Raw genomic sequence first — 15785 nt, 5'->3', positions numbered from 1 at the left:
GTTCTTTCTACCATTTTTTTCTCTTTGTATATGAACTGTATTTGTGTAAAATTCCCTATATACTATTTTTAAGCATTGCTGGTGTGTACGTGGCAGATCTTGTTGTTGAAATGAATCCAATTCTGGGTTTAAACTCTATTTTCACAGTAATAATGTCGTATGTACAATAAAGACAGAGATTACAAGATGCCTGATTGGTTGTATCTGTAGGTGCACTCATTAACTAGGTTAATATCACACTTTACACATTTAACCCATCTAACATACACACATATCTCCCAAAGCAAGATCATAGAAGAGGTATCGGTTTTAATTGTTTATTTAAAATAGTTAAATAGGAAATCACATGGGACAAAAAATACAGAATGAATTCCTCAAAACTTCCTCAAAAATACAAGCAATATACTTCATGTGAAAAAAATACACTTATTGTTTTCTTCTTTGATGCAATATTGAAGTGTCAACCAAGTATCTGAGAACTGATTTAACTTGACTCACTTTACACAGCAATTCTGGCTTTAGTTATAACAAATAAATAATAAATACATTGTTCTCTAAGATTTAAAAAATAAAATTGGATGTACCGGGTGTTTGGATGTCTAAGTAGAAAAGAGACTCCACATTTAGCTATGTTTTGTGTTGCATTGCTAGTATCTATTACAGATCACACATGGTAATGAGTTCTGCCATATCATTGAAAATTGCCATAAAAATATTTTGATTACAACCTAGACTCAGGGTAAGATTCAAGCACATTACATGTACATAAAGCTACAGTGTTGCCAAAAATAACTGTAGTTGTAAGTTGGTGTATTTAATCTGTAAAATTTGTTTGCAAAGATGCACCTCATTTTTAACACATTGTTCATGAAATATCAAATATGGCCACTGAAGAGACTAAGACAGAATTATTGGTCTTATAACTCAGCCAGCAATCCGTCGAGTACAGTCCACATATTCACACATGTACAGCTTTGGGTATTCAGCTTAATCATTGATTATGACTCAGTAGGTGTAATAACATATAGAAAGTGTTCCCAGTTGGACTTTGATGAGTACAGCCTCTGTCTGGTTAACAAAATTCAAAAGTTGAAGTTTAGTTCGAAACTAAAAATACATCACTAAGCTTTTAGCAGAATCAAGAAAATGTATAAAATATGCTTATACATTAAACATTGTCCTGTAATGAGTTGTCAATGCTGCTGGAATTGTCATGTGTCTGTCAGGCTCTGGTCTGATTGATACCAGGCCCTAAATGCAAGGTAGCCTCAATATGCATTTCCTTTGATGCATGTGTTTTTCCATATGCAGTTTCACTTCTTTCTCTATCCCATGGCAAGAGTCTCCGAATAAAGGCACCACCCTTGCAACTTCTGTCATGTTCGCTATCCTCAGAAGAAACACACACAACTATCAAAATGTCTTCAGCTTGATGCTAGTCCTTGGATAGCCCAGATTGTATGTACTTCAGTTCCTGTAAATAATGATACACAGAATAAATCATCAGGATTGTACATCATCAATTTTGTTTGTTTTTATTTAAATCCGTGTATTTATAGACATTTGATAATTCATTTTAAAGTACTTCATTGGACTAGAATGGTTAAAAGTTGATATGTATGCAAGAAATTTGATTTCTGAATTTCACTAAAATGTTGATTCATTATACATTGGAGTCTATGAGAAAACTATGAATAATTTTTTTTCCAATGCTTCACAAACACAATTAGACTGAAAGATTCAGTCGCATGCGAGCGTTTCGGTGCACTGCGACATACCTGGTGAAGGGTCGCAGGTCGCAGTGCGCCAGAGCGCCCGCACACGACAGAATCTTTTAGTCTAAAACACAATCGGTGCTTTCAGAGGTGTTTGACAATTGATACAAATGTACTTGATTGAATTACGGTGTTTGAAGGTTCAGATGTGGACAACAATTTTGATATTTGAATTTCAACTAAACCTATTTCACTTTTCATGGTACTAGTGGTCTACAGGTCACTTAAATAAATATTTTCCCTGACAAAAGTTGCTATATCTCTAATACGTAAGTAATATAAATTGTTCATTGCCCTCCATGAGCTCGATTTACAATAAGACAAGCCTCAGAGTTTCAACAGCAAGATGTTCATGTGACAGATAATTATACTTTTGTTCAGATTTACAGTTAAATGACTACCAAGAGTGAAATCATGCAGCGAATCATTTTATCTCCAAGAATATTTTTGAACACTAAAACTTCTTTTTAACAGGACAAATACTTAAGACAATTGAGTGACCCCCAATGCTGTTTGAAAAATACATGACCTCCCCTTTGCAATTTTCAAATTTAAGGTGAACCGCATCCCCCTTCAAATTGTGCTGGCTTACCCCGGCTGTAATAACTGAATGCTCCCTTATTGAATAAACTGGTCATCTATGTACTGTTGTACATCAAACTGACATGTTTATGCCTAAATATACAAACGACCTAGCGGCCGATATAGCTCCACTGTGTTTATGTACAGAATAACTATTTTTGACACATGTTGATGAAGAAGGTGGAAATCTTTGATAACTCAATGCAGTGGCCAGAAAAAAGTGGCTAAAATAAGCTGCAAAAATGCAAAATTGAAGATTTCATCATACTTTGAATATATCACATCTGATCATTCCTAAGAACATGTCAACCAAAGCTATCTGATGAGTAGTGTTTTGAGAATAAAATATTCTGACCAAAAATGGCAACAAGTGCCCCCAAAAATAAAAATTGCAGATTTCATCATAATTTCAAAATATCACACTAAGTTCATATATAGAAACCTGTATACCAAATTTTAAAGCTGTTAGACCAGTACTTTTTGAGAAATGCATTTTTTGACCAAAAGTGGGAAAAATTGCCCCAAAAATTCAAAATTGCAGATGTCATCATTATTTCAATAAATATCATTTAGTTCATCTAAGGAAACCTGTATACCAAATTTCAAAGCTATCAGATAAGTTGTTTTGGAAATACACATTTTTTGACCAAAAATGGCAAAAATTGCCCCAAAATTACAAAATTGCAGATTTCATCATTATTTCCATAAATATCAATTAGTTCATCTGTAGAAACCTCTATACCAAATTTCAAAGCTATCAGATGAGTAGTTTTGGAAATTACACATTTTTTTAACAAAAATGGCAAAAATTGCCCCAAAAATACAAAATTACAGATTTCATCAGAAATTCAATACATATTACTTAGTTCATCTATAAAAACCTTTATACCAAATTTCAAAACTATCAGACCAGTACTTTTTGAGAAATACATTTTTTGACCAAAAATGGCAAAAATTGCCTTAAAAATGCAAATTTGCATATTTCTGCACAATTTGAACAAATCTGAAATAGATCATCCCTAGGGACATATGTACCAAATATAAAAGCTATCTGACCAGTAGTTTTGAAGAAGAAGATTTTTAAAGATTTTTTTACCAAAAATGACAAAAATTGCCTTAAAAATACAAATATGCAAATTTCACCACCATTTGAACAAATCTGATTTAAGTCACCTTAAGTAAACTGCATATCAAATTTCAAAGCAATCGGACGAGCGGTTTCAGAGAAGAAGATTTTTTTACCAAAAACACCAAAAAATGCCCCAAAAATACAAATATGCAAATTTCACCATGATTTGAACAAACTGAAGTGAGGTCACCCCAAGTGAACTGCATATAAAATTTCAAAGCAATTGGACTTGTGGTTTTAGAGGAGAAGACAATTGTTGACGGACGACGACGGACGACAGACGACGACGGATGATCAACCTATTTGATAAGCTCCACGTCGCTGACAGCGGAGCTAACAAATATGAAGACCAAAATGTTTTTTCACTGATTCATTGCCTATGTTATAGACTAAATATTCCTGTTTTTGTTAGCAGAGACTGTAACATCAATGTACCTCCCAGACACACGGAGTATGGTCGTGCTTCCAATAATAATTTTGCAAAACATGTCATCAATTATGCGCTTTAGCGAATGGTCAATTATGCGCTTTAGCGAATGGACCAAGTCTTTGTACGTTGGCCGAGAACTAATACAGTAGGCCGAGAACTAATACAGTAGGATCTATAGGTTAGAATATTACATCTGTCAAATTAGGATAGAATATTGAAGATAGAAATATTTTTGTATCATGCAGCCTTGACCTACAGTGCCTTGTAACATATACATATATTGAACTAAAAAGAGGGCATGTTACGCTTGGGAATCATCCAAATTAAAGACTGAAGTGACTGTGTATGTGTGCCAGTAATAGTATGGATTAAGAGTTAATCTCTCGGTACTTGATCTAGAAGTCATCACTGATGACATACATGGAGTCCCCGCTGGATTATGTCATTTGAATTACGGTGATTGAATAACAATAACATGCTTGCTAGATTCATTACAGGGGAGAGCGGTGAATTTGTTAAATGTTTGGAAATCACATGCTAGTGATCTGTTGGGGGTCATGTTTGTGTATTTGGGACAGTACAATTACGCAAAAATATATATTATGCTACAATTTTTGAAAAAAAAACAATGGTTTTCTTGCACACTGTATTTTGTTCGGAAAATAGTTTCGTTCAATTTTAGTAAAAGATAAAATTATGGTTTTTGAGCATGTCATATAATCTGGAACATGTTATCAGAACAGAAGATTGTTTCATCTTTCATTACACAATTTGCAACAGACTCTGCAACCTCAGTTTGTCTTTTGATATTTTTTCAATTAGTTTTGTTTCCGAGACAAGGTTCATAAAATACACTTCATGGATTCATTCAATAGTATTTTGGCCAGTGTCGGGAGACAGTGTTAAAAAGAACATTTCCTTGGTTTGACTATGCAATTATTGTATGTCATGTACATTTGTGTTTGGAACTCATGGAAGAGCCCCTGAAGTTGTTTCAACACTATGCTTCTCTATAATAATTTCCAGGGTTTACATATTTCATTGTGATTTCAAAATTTGACATGAGCTAAGTTGCATCACTATCTATTACATTTGTATCTTCAAAAGAAGATTATAAAGGCAGATTTTGTTGCTTATGGCTGTTAGGTGCCCTGCAAATATAACAAAACATCAAAGTTCAGCTAAGTAAAATTGTCGTACATGTGTCATGATGGTTCTGCTTAACCATGTTCATGTACTATAATTCACCAACACTGGTGCTTTGGTTAACTTGCCCTTCAAAGTTCACTACTTTAGACTAACAACTTATCAGTGCAGACTTTGTAGAGTACATACCTCTCATATTGTTCCCAGTTGTTAGCATGCCTTTTTGTGTGACTGTCATTCCTTTGGGCACTACACTTTCCCTATTTGTTCAACGCCTAATAAATACATGTACCTCCAGGGGACCTGCAACTTGCAAGAATATAAAAACAAGACGGGTCAGTCACAATCAGGGTGCGCTAGAGTGTGTCACTTAGGTCAAAATTTCAAGTTCATGATAACTGTCCAGTTAAATAATATGTTGAAAGGTTATGGTATGGGGCATATCTTCCTAAAATTTGGTGAAGCAAACGTCATTAGTATTACCACAGTGCACATTGTTTTATATGGTCGACGCAGTGTCACGGACGCTACAGAAATGTTTTTCATGAAACACAAATGTCATAATAAAATTTTAAACAATATTTGTTAATGCTTTCTTATGTTATTACAATATAAAAGATGCATATTGGCATTATAATAAGCTATACTTGGTACGATTTACTTAATTTTTCCATGAATAAACACAACCTCAAGTTTAGTGAGAAATACAACAATATTGATCATATTTTTTAATAGGACTTTCAACTTCTCTATGTCCTTCCGCTGGTATGCTGTACTTAAAAGTTTTATTGTCATGAATTAACCATGCTATAGCAACAATATTGATACCATTCAGTGTAATCAAAATGAACTTCTTTCTAAAATATTTTCTGTTTAGTATGACATGTAATTATGTCACGGACGCTACCAAAATCAAACTTGAAAGTTAGGTCAATTTGAATTATAAAAAGCAATTAACAATCTGGTTTTTTTCTTTCTCTTTTCTCCAAAACCTTTCTGTATCAAACATTTAAATTGTGAAAATTGTGTCAAAACGTTGACAATTTCTTTAAATTGAACAAGAAAGCTATAGCAACTACTGCAAAAATCAGTTGGAGTAAAAAATCACTGCAGCTGAGCTTACTTCTGGTATCAACCCTCGAGTCGTTTTCTGACGACACCCCTTATGGTCTATAAAACGAGCATCTAAAACAAATCCTTCTTACAAAATCATAGCTCGTTATGTAACTTTGACCAACATGTGAAGGAGTAAGCAGTCCGTCGATATCCGGCACGACAACCGAAAAGTCCGGTGAGTTAATTCAAACACACTTTGTCCATATCGCTCAAACATTTAAAAGGTTTCACGATAGCAGTTTTAACAACGGGGAAACTGAATTTCTTTTTTGAATTTGTCTCCATTTTATGCCACAACTTATCGTATAAAACCAAGATGCAATCTGTCATCGAATTGGTACTACAATCAACCAAACTGAAAAGATTGCGGAGCAGTACAGAAAACATCATCTGGCAAAGAAAATCAAAAACTGAGAGAGCTTCCATATAAGTAATCAAAGTTGGCGGCATGAATTAAATAAACCAATACTCTCCTCAGACCAAACCGATTTCAAAGGCCATTTTAATACAGCAAATATTGTTACGAAACCATGAAACCTGGGAATGGCTTAACACAGAGAAATAAGATTTATTTCTCAAAACAGCCTTTCACAACATGCTTTTCAAACACCGGAAAGCAGGCACCAATATCGACCCGAAATCTATTACAAAGTCCATGAAAAATGGACACAAAACGATAAATGCTTAAAACAAGTAATCGTTGTCAGATTAGTACAACATTTACTGTTAACATAACGAGCACTAGCAACGCTCAAAATATGCCCTAAAACAAAAATCCTTATAAGCGTCCAGAAACTCCGGCAGATGCTGGGTCATGTTAATTATAATATGACACCACACACCGGATCGCTCACTATAGAGTCAGTAAATAGTGGCTAACTCTCTCAATAACGAATCTGGCTTCTCCTCCTTGAGGACGAAGATGACTTCATCACACAACCATGCGGAGAGGATACAAAACAAGAGAGCGACTGATAAAGGGACCCCATTTTTGGTTCCGGAACACCGTTAAGACGAATCACTCAATCAACAAACTGGTTTACCGGGGACCCAGATCACATGACTAGGGTCAAAGCACTATCGATTCACCGGTGTCTCACCATGTACATGATGTATTCCACACAAAATAAATGCAATGATCCTTTTATTCACCATAGCGTAATACTGAACAATCTTGGTAGAGCTGGTGTGTGGAGTTGCCCTCATTTTCCTTTATATAAAATGTGGTTGTTATTTCACATTTAGATTGGATTATAATCTGAAAAACAATGTTTGCATTTTATTGTAGCATCTGTGACATAATGAACTGAAATGGAATACACAATAATAAATGCATATACAGCACAGAATTCATTGTTCTTTTCACTAGAATTCTAATAACATATTCAATATAATTACTGCATTCTTAAAAAACACCAATGTAAGTGTTACAGTTTAGGCTGAACATAACTTTTTGAGTGTTTTATTACTTTTTAAAAAATCAATTTTGTGCAAATTTACAATTTTATGCCTTGAAGACATTTTGTAACCCAACTCCATGTATGTACACACAATACACACTAGTATTTATAAGTTTCAGTGGATTAACTGCTTTAAAATGTTTTAAATAGTTATTAATTATGACTATGTAGTAAACACCGTCACGGACGCTACACTGTCACGGATGCTACATTTCCATATTTTAGGAATATTAATAGTGAACGCAAGGGACAGTAATTATATAATTTGTTTATTTAAGGTAGGCAACTATTGACACTTAGGCCTGTGACATCAGATCTTTTATAACTCCTGTTGTCCTTAAGATATGAGTGTGTCACGGACGCTACAAGAAATTCCGACCACAACGATCTCCATTTTAATTTATTCACAAAACAATACAATATGCAATTTTACTTAAATTTTGGTGTATAACATGCTTGCCACGGATGTTGAGGTTGGAATTAAATTCAATATTACAATATTTTATCCATTTTTCTACATATAAACAAAAGGTATATGTACTTATGGTCATAAAACACAAAAAACATAACGATGTTACAGTTTTGGTAAAAATACCAGAGTTTCTGTTCCGATGCACATAGTCACATGAAATAACTTGTGAAAGAAAGGTTAGGTATTCTGCAATAACATATGTAAGCTAAAAATTCCACAATTTTAACACTGTGTTCCAAAAAACATTTTGAAATTAAGTGAATTTTGAAGTGAAACAGCATAACGCTACTTTTTACAGTTTTTAAAGGCATTTTTGTGGATGTACAACCAAACCTGCACAATATATGCAATATTTCTTTATGTGACCAAGTTAATTACAACTATTAATATTTATTAGAAACAAATAAGCAATATAATATCAGTCTGAATAGCAGATATATGTCCATAACAAATGAAAATCATCTAGCGCACCCTGATTGTGACTGACCCGAAGAGTTAAAAATCCTACTGAGAAAAATCAAATTATCTCAAACACAGATGATGAATCACATTTCAAGTCACGATAATGACGATGAATAACCATATTAATCTGACAGTCCATCGACACATATTTGAATCAGAAATATATCAAGCATTTTCATTGCCTAAAAAGGCTCAACATAATTGGATTCACACTGCACTATGCATTCCTGCAGTATCTCAGAGCTTGTAGACTGTCAGATCATTGATGAAAAATTGACTCTTTTTACATCGATGGTCATATAAATATCCAAAATGTGCACGTTGAAAATAACACCACATTTCATTTTCAGCATAAATAGAAATAATTAAGAAAGTTAAAAATGAATTGAAATGATGCAAAATAAAATGACATATCATGTTTAGGTAAGATTAGAATTAATCTCATGTTAACTTAAAGCCCCCACTAGCTGTATCTTCTAGCATTGTTTTTTATATTTTACATTCAAGCCGAAATAAGTTTGTGAGAATGTACTGATTTTGGTGATGTATACACTTATTATTAACTACCCACTGGGACTGTACATGCAACTTTGGCCAAGATAAAGATTGCAATGTGATTAAATATCTGCCCAAACATTAAATCCCACCGTGCATACAAGCAAAAACCCTGGATAATGTGCATATCTGCACTAAAATCTTCACATAAACTGCACAGAGCATTGTGCAATTCATACTATAAGATCTTGAATGGCCCTTACTTCACTGTTTGATGCACCACTCAGGACGCAACATTCTCTGAATGGTTTGGTCACACAGAGTTCACGCAAATGCATGTAGTTCATTCATTCACGCAGTGAAGTTGGGCTCCCCAAAGGTCATCACCTCACCTCAGTCATAGTGTGAAATGTTAAAGGGATAGCCCACCCAAATATCAACCTGCCTTTAAAAGTTGAAGTAGATTATTTTTGTAACATTCATGATGAAGAGATGAGATATGAGCTAATGATTCTCCTGGAAATTAATGTTTTATTAATTGATGTGTATGACGCCATTTTCGCCATATGGAAGCGCCACTTATCGGAATTCCTCAGAGAGGCTTGACCTTAGATGACGTTAAGTTTTCGTGTTTCGTTGAGGAAGTTAGGGGGTATCACTAGGGGTCTGATCTACTGTGCGTTTGTATTGAGCTACTGCCCAATGGACACACTTTGCCTTCAACCTTATAACTTTGAACCGGAATTCAGCGACTTTGAACTCCAGGATTTCGAACTTGGTGTTTCCGATGAATACACGGACACATTGATAAATTCGGAAGTAAAAGAAGGGCATGTGGCTCCGCCAGTTACCGAAGGAAGCTGTACAAGCATGGCTCTTTTAGTAGCTCAAAGGTATAAGCTACAACGTTACGGGAGGCCATGTTTGGAGCTGAACACATCTTCGATATCGCCTCATGACGAAATGAACTCCCAAAATGCTTGTATTTTTATCCAAAACATTTTGATCAGCATTGCAACCTAGGTATTATCACTTGAAAAGGCGATGTTTGATTTAAATGCCCGAAGAGAATTGCAGGACGAAATTGCTCCGCATTTTTAGCCATTGCAACGCTGGTTTTAAAATATGGATAACTCTTTTTATAACAAAGAATGGTTATCGAAAAATGCCCATTCAAAGTGCTAATTTTTCAGTAACATATAGACAAAGAATAAGCGGATGACGAGATAATTCCAAGAACCGTTCCCCATGGGGTGGGGGGAGGGAGAGACAAAGCGGACGACCAGAAACGGCTCATCTGTCGACTCTAAATGGAGTGTCCCTCATCTAACAAACAATAGTTGTGCATACACACTTTCATGTTCTCAGGGGCACTTAATTAAACTTCAAACACACTTTCATGTTCTAGGGGCACTAAATGAAATTTCAATTTATCCTTTCAAAGTACAGTCATAAACTACACACTACAATTTTCCTGTTCTCACAACTCACTTTGAACTCTAATCGTGAGTAACCGGTAATTAGAAACCGCAATGGAGGTAGGAAGAGATTGCAAATCCGAGTAGCCGTTTTCTGCTGTCAATTGTGCAGTCTTGGGAAAATAATTGAGATGGTCAAAATCTGAAAGCCACAACCTCACAACTAGTCATTGGGAAAAATGTCGGGAAAAAAATTCTTGGAAACGGTCTTTGCATACATAAAAACACGCACTGTACTTATAATTTTGAAAACTCATGTCGTGCCAATCTTTACCAGCAACAATTTTTAGAGGCGGTGTTTTCACTTCAGGTTTCGAATCATGCAGAATGCCTTATCGAAATCTCGCGCACGATTATTAGTACATCTGTAATACTTACAGGCAGGCATAATATCTAAGCTGTTTATGAGACTCCCTAGATCAGACCCCATAGTCTATGCACCAAAACCCGAAAACTTTACGTCATCATCTGGGCATTTCTCCCGGCATGCTTTGTTGAGGCTAAAAGGTCCCCATAGTGCCTGATTTTGATATTTATTTTCATGGATAACTTCAACAAATCACTGTTTCTGTGCAACAAGTAATGATAAATGCTTTTATGACATAAATATAAACCTGTACACAGCTGATTGAATTTTGGGTGGATATAAGGAGGTGCATAGGAAGTTGGGTAGAAAGGACTGATGTAGAGCCAACAGTGCATTGGAACTGTATGCATGTGGCATTGCCGATGAATGTAAATGATGGGTATGCCGTCAAATTGAAGAGTCTACAATGTTACAGTCCATACAAACGTTGAACACTGCAAGGAAAGCATCCATGCAGGTCAGTTATGCTCGTTTTGAACAGAATCATTTTCTGATTTTGAAGAGCAAAACCCTTTGGTCAGAACAAATGATCATAAATTTCCTAATACATACAAGTTACCGGTATGTTTAACCCTTTTCCTGCCAAGTCCATATTTCACCACCAGGTCAAGATGGTTAAAATTAATGAAACACAACATATTTCATATGGTGTATTTTAACATAATACTGTACATTTGAAAGCTGTTGAAAACTGTAAATTTGATTCTTTTGGACTAAAGATGCTATAACAGACCAAGCCAAGTGGGTGAAAATATGTCATGTTTTGGCTCAATACTGGTTTTTACTGACTTGGCTGATGAGGAAGGGATACTGTCTGGCAGGAAAAGGGTTTTAATAAAATTCGATATATCGATTACTTTATTTAGGTTGCATATTGATAGATTATAGTATTTTCCACAGAAAATTCAAGGGTTTTACATGCATGATGTTCCACGCCAGAATTTAAATATACTGTTATGATAAATTGGCAATAAATCACACCCAGTGACAATATAGCACTCGATTTTGACCATTTCACTTCATATATGCACTCGCTATCGCTCATGCATATATGCCGTGAACTGATCAAAATCTCGTGGTATACCGTCGCTGGGTGTGCTTTATTGCTTAAATACAACACAAGCTAAACCTGTGCTTTTATTAATGTTTGGCAATTGATATTAATGTACATGATGAGAATATTGGTTAAGGGCAGAGGTGAACAACAAATATGATATTCAACTTTCACTCTACTGATTATTTCTATTTGGTTAAAGGTATTCTTTAAAAGTTCAAAGTCAAATGAGAACTTATATGTCAATTATTGAGATATCATCAGGGCTTGACAATTTTTTTTTCCAGTTCACTTGTCCATCGGGCAAGTGGATTTTCAATTTCACTTGTCCTCTCAAAAATTTTACTTGTCCTCCATTTGTAATAATCAAGACCAAAATACTTGTGACGAATTCCGTAGCGGCTTTCAGGGCTTTCTTATTTTGGTAATTTTTGCCGATGTTGACGCCAATTTTTCTCAAAAGTTTACATTGAAGTACGGTCTTTTCTCAAAAGGTTACATTGGCGTACGGTCTTTGTGTTCCCGGTGTTATACGGCCTCCATCACAAGAGGCGGTATAACACAGGGAACACACAGACCTGTACGCAGGGCTAACATTGAATTTGAAGATTCATATCATACATCAGCTTCCCGTGTTTGGCAAGCATAAATGCCATCGTAAAAAAGATTAGTCAGTTTCTGTCGCTGGTCGTCGTCATTCGGTTCACGCATTGCGAGTGCATGTGATCGAGGTGTTGTCGAGTGAAACCGTATCGGGCTCAGTGGGACCCACAAAATTTCCACAATCATTGTTCCCGTCACAATCTCATCTGCGATGCTCCAAACAGTCCAAATGCGGTTGACTAAACTCGTGAGACCTTATCGATTCAACGCGAAACATGTCGTATCTGTCAAGAAAAGCATTTTTGACTTGCCCGAACGGAAATTTCACTTGTCCCCGGCGTCGGGCAATAGGAATTGTCAAGCCCTGATCATTAATACAGACTGTGACTCACTGGTCATACAACAATTTGGGAGGGATTATCTTTTTCTTGCTAACACTTTTTGAAGGGTCATTATTTTCCATGGATTTAAAATGGTACTTTTGCTGATCCCTGGAATTGCCTTTGTTCTAGTAAGAGGACTATGGAGGGGTGATAGCCTGTTGTTTTCCATTGAAATTGTAATCTGGTGTGTAAATTTTCTGGTGAGACTATCTGGTGCAAACACAGGCCTTTAAAAACACCGACCAATCCCCCCGCCCTTAATTTTTGTCCGGTCCCTGGCATGAATCAACAGTCATCCCGGGGTGTATACATGTACCACTAAAAGTCACATTAGCATAAAGTGACCTGGAAATTCGATGTTCATTGAAATTATCAGGAATATCGATGATTTAAAACAAACAAACGTTAGATACTTTGCCGGATACAGACATTGCTGAACACGTTTATAAAAGAAGGAGTAGACGTATCTTAGACACAATTGGGCTGGTTAAAAATAAGACAGCAGCTATACATACCTGGTATATAATATTGTACACGAGAGCCGTCAAGCTGATGCAGGGCTCAGCAACGATCGAGGGCTTGAAGAGTGTGTCGACCTGCCGCTGGTGCGGAAAAGAGGTACTCTTTTCCGTTTTGGCGAGTTTCGTCCTAGTTGAACGGAGAATAAAGCTTGCTGCTTGTCGGAACATGTCGTAACTGCATGACACGGTCGATGACACACTGGCACTAGATTCAAACGTACCGCATAGTCGTCGAAATGGTCCAGGAATTCAAGGGTAGACTCTTTAGCAGACATTCCTAAACACCGACGGGACATGTCAGTAGAAGCTAAAATATCGACAACTGAAGATTATTGACGGCACGATCACGGGGTAGGAATGGTACGATGTACAGATGTAAGCGACGTGACGCCACGCCAATCGTAACAATGGCGTCTTCTGAGTATGACTCCTTAAGTGCTCAAATATTCACGAAATGAACTTTGCAAAGAATTTGATTATAACTATCATTTTTTACTCAATCTTGATGAAAATGTTATTTGTTTTTGCTCTCGTTAGACAAAAATATTGCTAACTGAACCATATTTTCGTGTTTCGCCAGATAAAGGTACATCATTGTACACATTGACCCCCTAGCATCAGGCTGCAGTCCAGCCTCGCTGCATGTTCACTAAGCAGCTTACGCATTTTTTATCTTCATGAATATTCCGTGTTAGGCGCACAGACATTCCCAACCAGTGCACTGAGCCGGAAATTTGGCGAGATCTTTTTCAAGATGGTAAAAAATAGCAGCTATTTGGCCTAATTAAAACTTTGGGAAATAATCGTGTGTGAGTCATACGAAGCCTATTGCTTGTATTTTGAGGACGGTTTTGAAGAATTCATTCGTTTTTTGTTGCATGTGATTTCCTATTTAACTATTTTAAATAAACGATATCTCTTCTATGATCTTGCTTTGGTAGATATGTGTGTGCGTGTGTATGTTAGACGGGTTGAACTGTGCAAAGTGGCTAGTATAACATTGATATTGATATTAACATTGATAGTGCATCTGCAGATACAGCCAATCGTGCATCTTGTAATCAATTTCTTTATTGTACATACAACATTCTTACTGTTGCAATAGCCAGATTTGGATTCATTTCAACACCAACAATGTTGCTATGTACACGCCGGCTATGCTCAAAAATAGTATGGAGGGAATTGAGAATAATACAGCACATGAAAGAAAAATAAATTGAAAGAAAGAACTGCAGTACAATATTTCATCCTCATTTGACCGATGTCGTATCCTATAACCAACTGAAATTAGTTTCTGACGAACATACAAGGACGTGTATCATTCACCAAGGTGGTGCAATATGTTTTGCGACATTGCAGAAATATTGTAGTTCTGACGATGTTCTCCATGTCAGCTTACGTATATAGGAGATATACCTGTATCTTTCCGAACAGTAGGCTAATGGGGATACACACAGCGATGTCTACACGAAAAGGTGATAAATCAATTGAATAAAAATCGGTTTTTGGAGATCATATCTGTTTATTTCATCAATTCTGAACATGGTTCAGAATTGATGAAATCGGTCTCATATAGGCCTAATAACTACCAACCTGTACTGACGGGCCTAAAAAGCGAAATTCTAGCACTTTTTTATGAAATCCATCATCGTATATCATCGGGTCACGGTCGCAATTTTACATGCGGGACTGAGCTCGGAGTTCACTATGACTTGACGTGGGATTTGATGGAGCACGAAGGTAAATGTAGAAAGTGGAAAAGACATTTTCTTGAGCAGTTGTCGCTCCAGTCGCGGTGTCTTTTCCCATGCACCCGCTTTTTCGGAAAAGTATTTTTAATAAAACTGTGCACATTTTAAAACTTCGAAGTTCATCGTCTAAAAGTTTATTTCATATGCAACAGTACGGTACACTGATAGTTCTCGAAACAAGTAAAAAGAATTCCCCTTACTCTGAAATTAAACTAGTCGATGATGTCTTCTGAACGTCCTCGAACACCTGACTGCGACCCTGTTTGTTAACTTATGCGTTAGGTAGTTCAGAATTAATCACGATAGATCGATGCATCACAATTTACAGATTCACGTGACTGAGCTATCTTGTAATTAGTTTGCTAATTGACGTTTGGGGCGAGGCGGCGAAAGTCCAAGGCCCGAAAGAAGAAATAACCACTGCTTTCCATATCATGTGCGAAATCCGGCCCTGACGAATGCTGCCGCCCTGTTTCCGAGAATAACTTTCGAGCTTTGAAGCTAGCAACAGTAGCAATGCCGGTAAACAGCCTTGACTCGCCCCGAGTCGATTTTTGATGT

The 15785-nt window shown here is 36.3% G+C and overlaps 1 long non-coding RNA gene across 2 annotated transcripts; it reads right to left on the bottom strand.

The window, feature by feature from the left end:
- Positions 1-303: 303 nt before the first annotated feature.
- LOC139123902 (uncharacterized) lies at positions 304-13897 on the bottom strand. 2 transcript variants are annotated; one of them, XR_011549786.1, is made up of 3 exons: positions 13468-13897; positions 5252-5371; positions 304-1474 (listed from the first exon to the last, which is right to left on the bottom strand). It is a non-coding gene; the product is annotated as an uncharacterized lncRNA (long non-coding RNA). The 2 variants fall into 2 exon arrangements; XR_011549785.1 differs by having other exon boundaries at positions 5252-5365.
- Between the last annotated feature and the right edge of the window lie 1888 nt (positions 13898-15785).

The sequence above is a fragment of the Ptychodera flava genome, assembly GCF_041260155.1.
Source record: "Ptychodera flava strain L36383 chromosome 23 unlocalized genomic scaffold, AS_Pfla_20210202 Scaffold_23__1_contigs__length_28996876_pilon, whole genome shotgun sequence".
Lineage (NCBI taxonomy): Eukaryota > Metazoa > Hemichordata > Enteropneusta > Ptychoderidae > Ptychodera > Ptychodera flava.
Note: the sequence above shows the minus strand (reverse complement) of the source record. Positions and strands in the feature narration are given on the sequence as shown.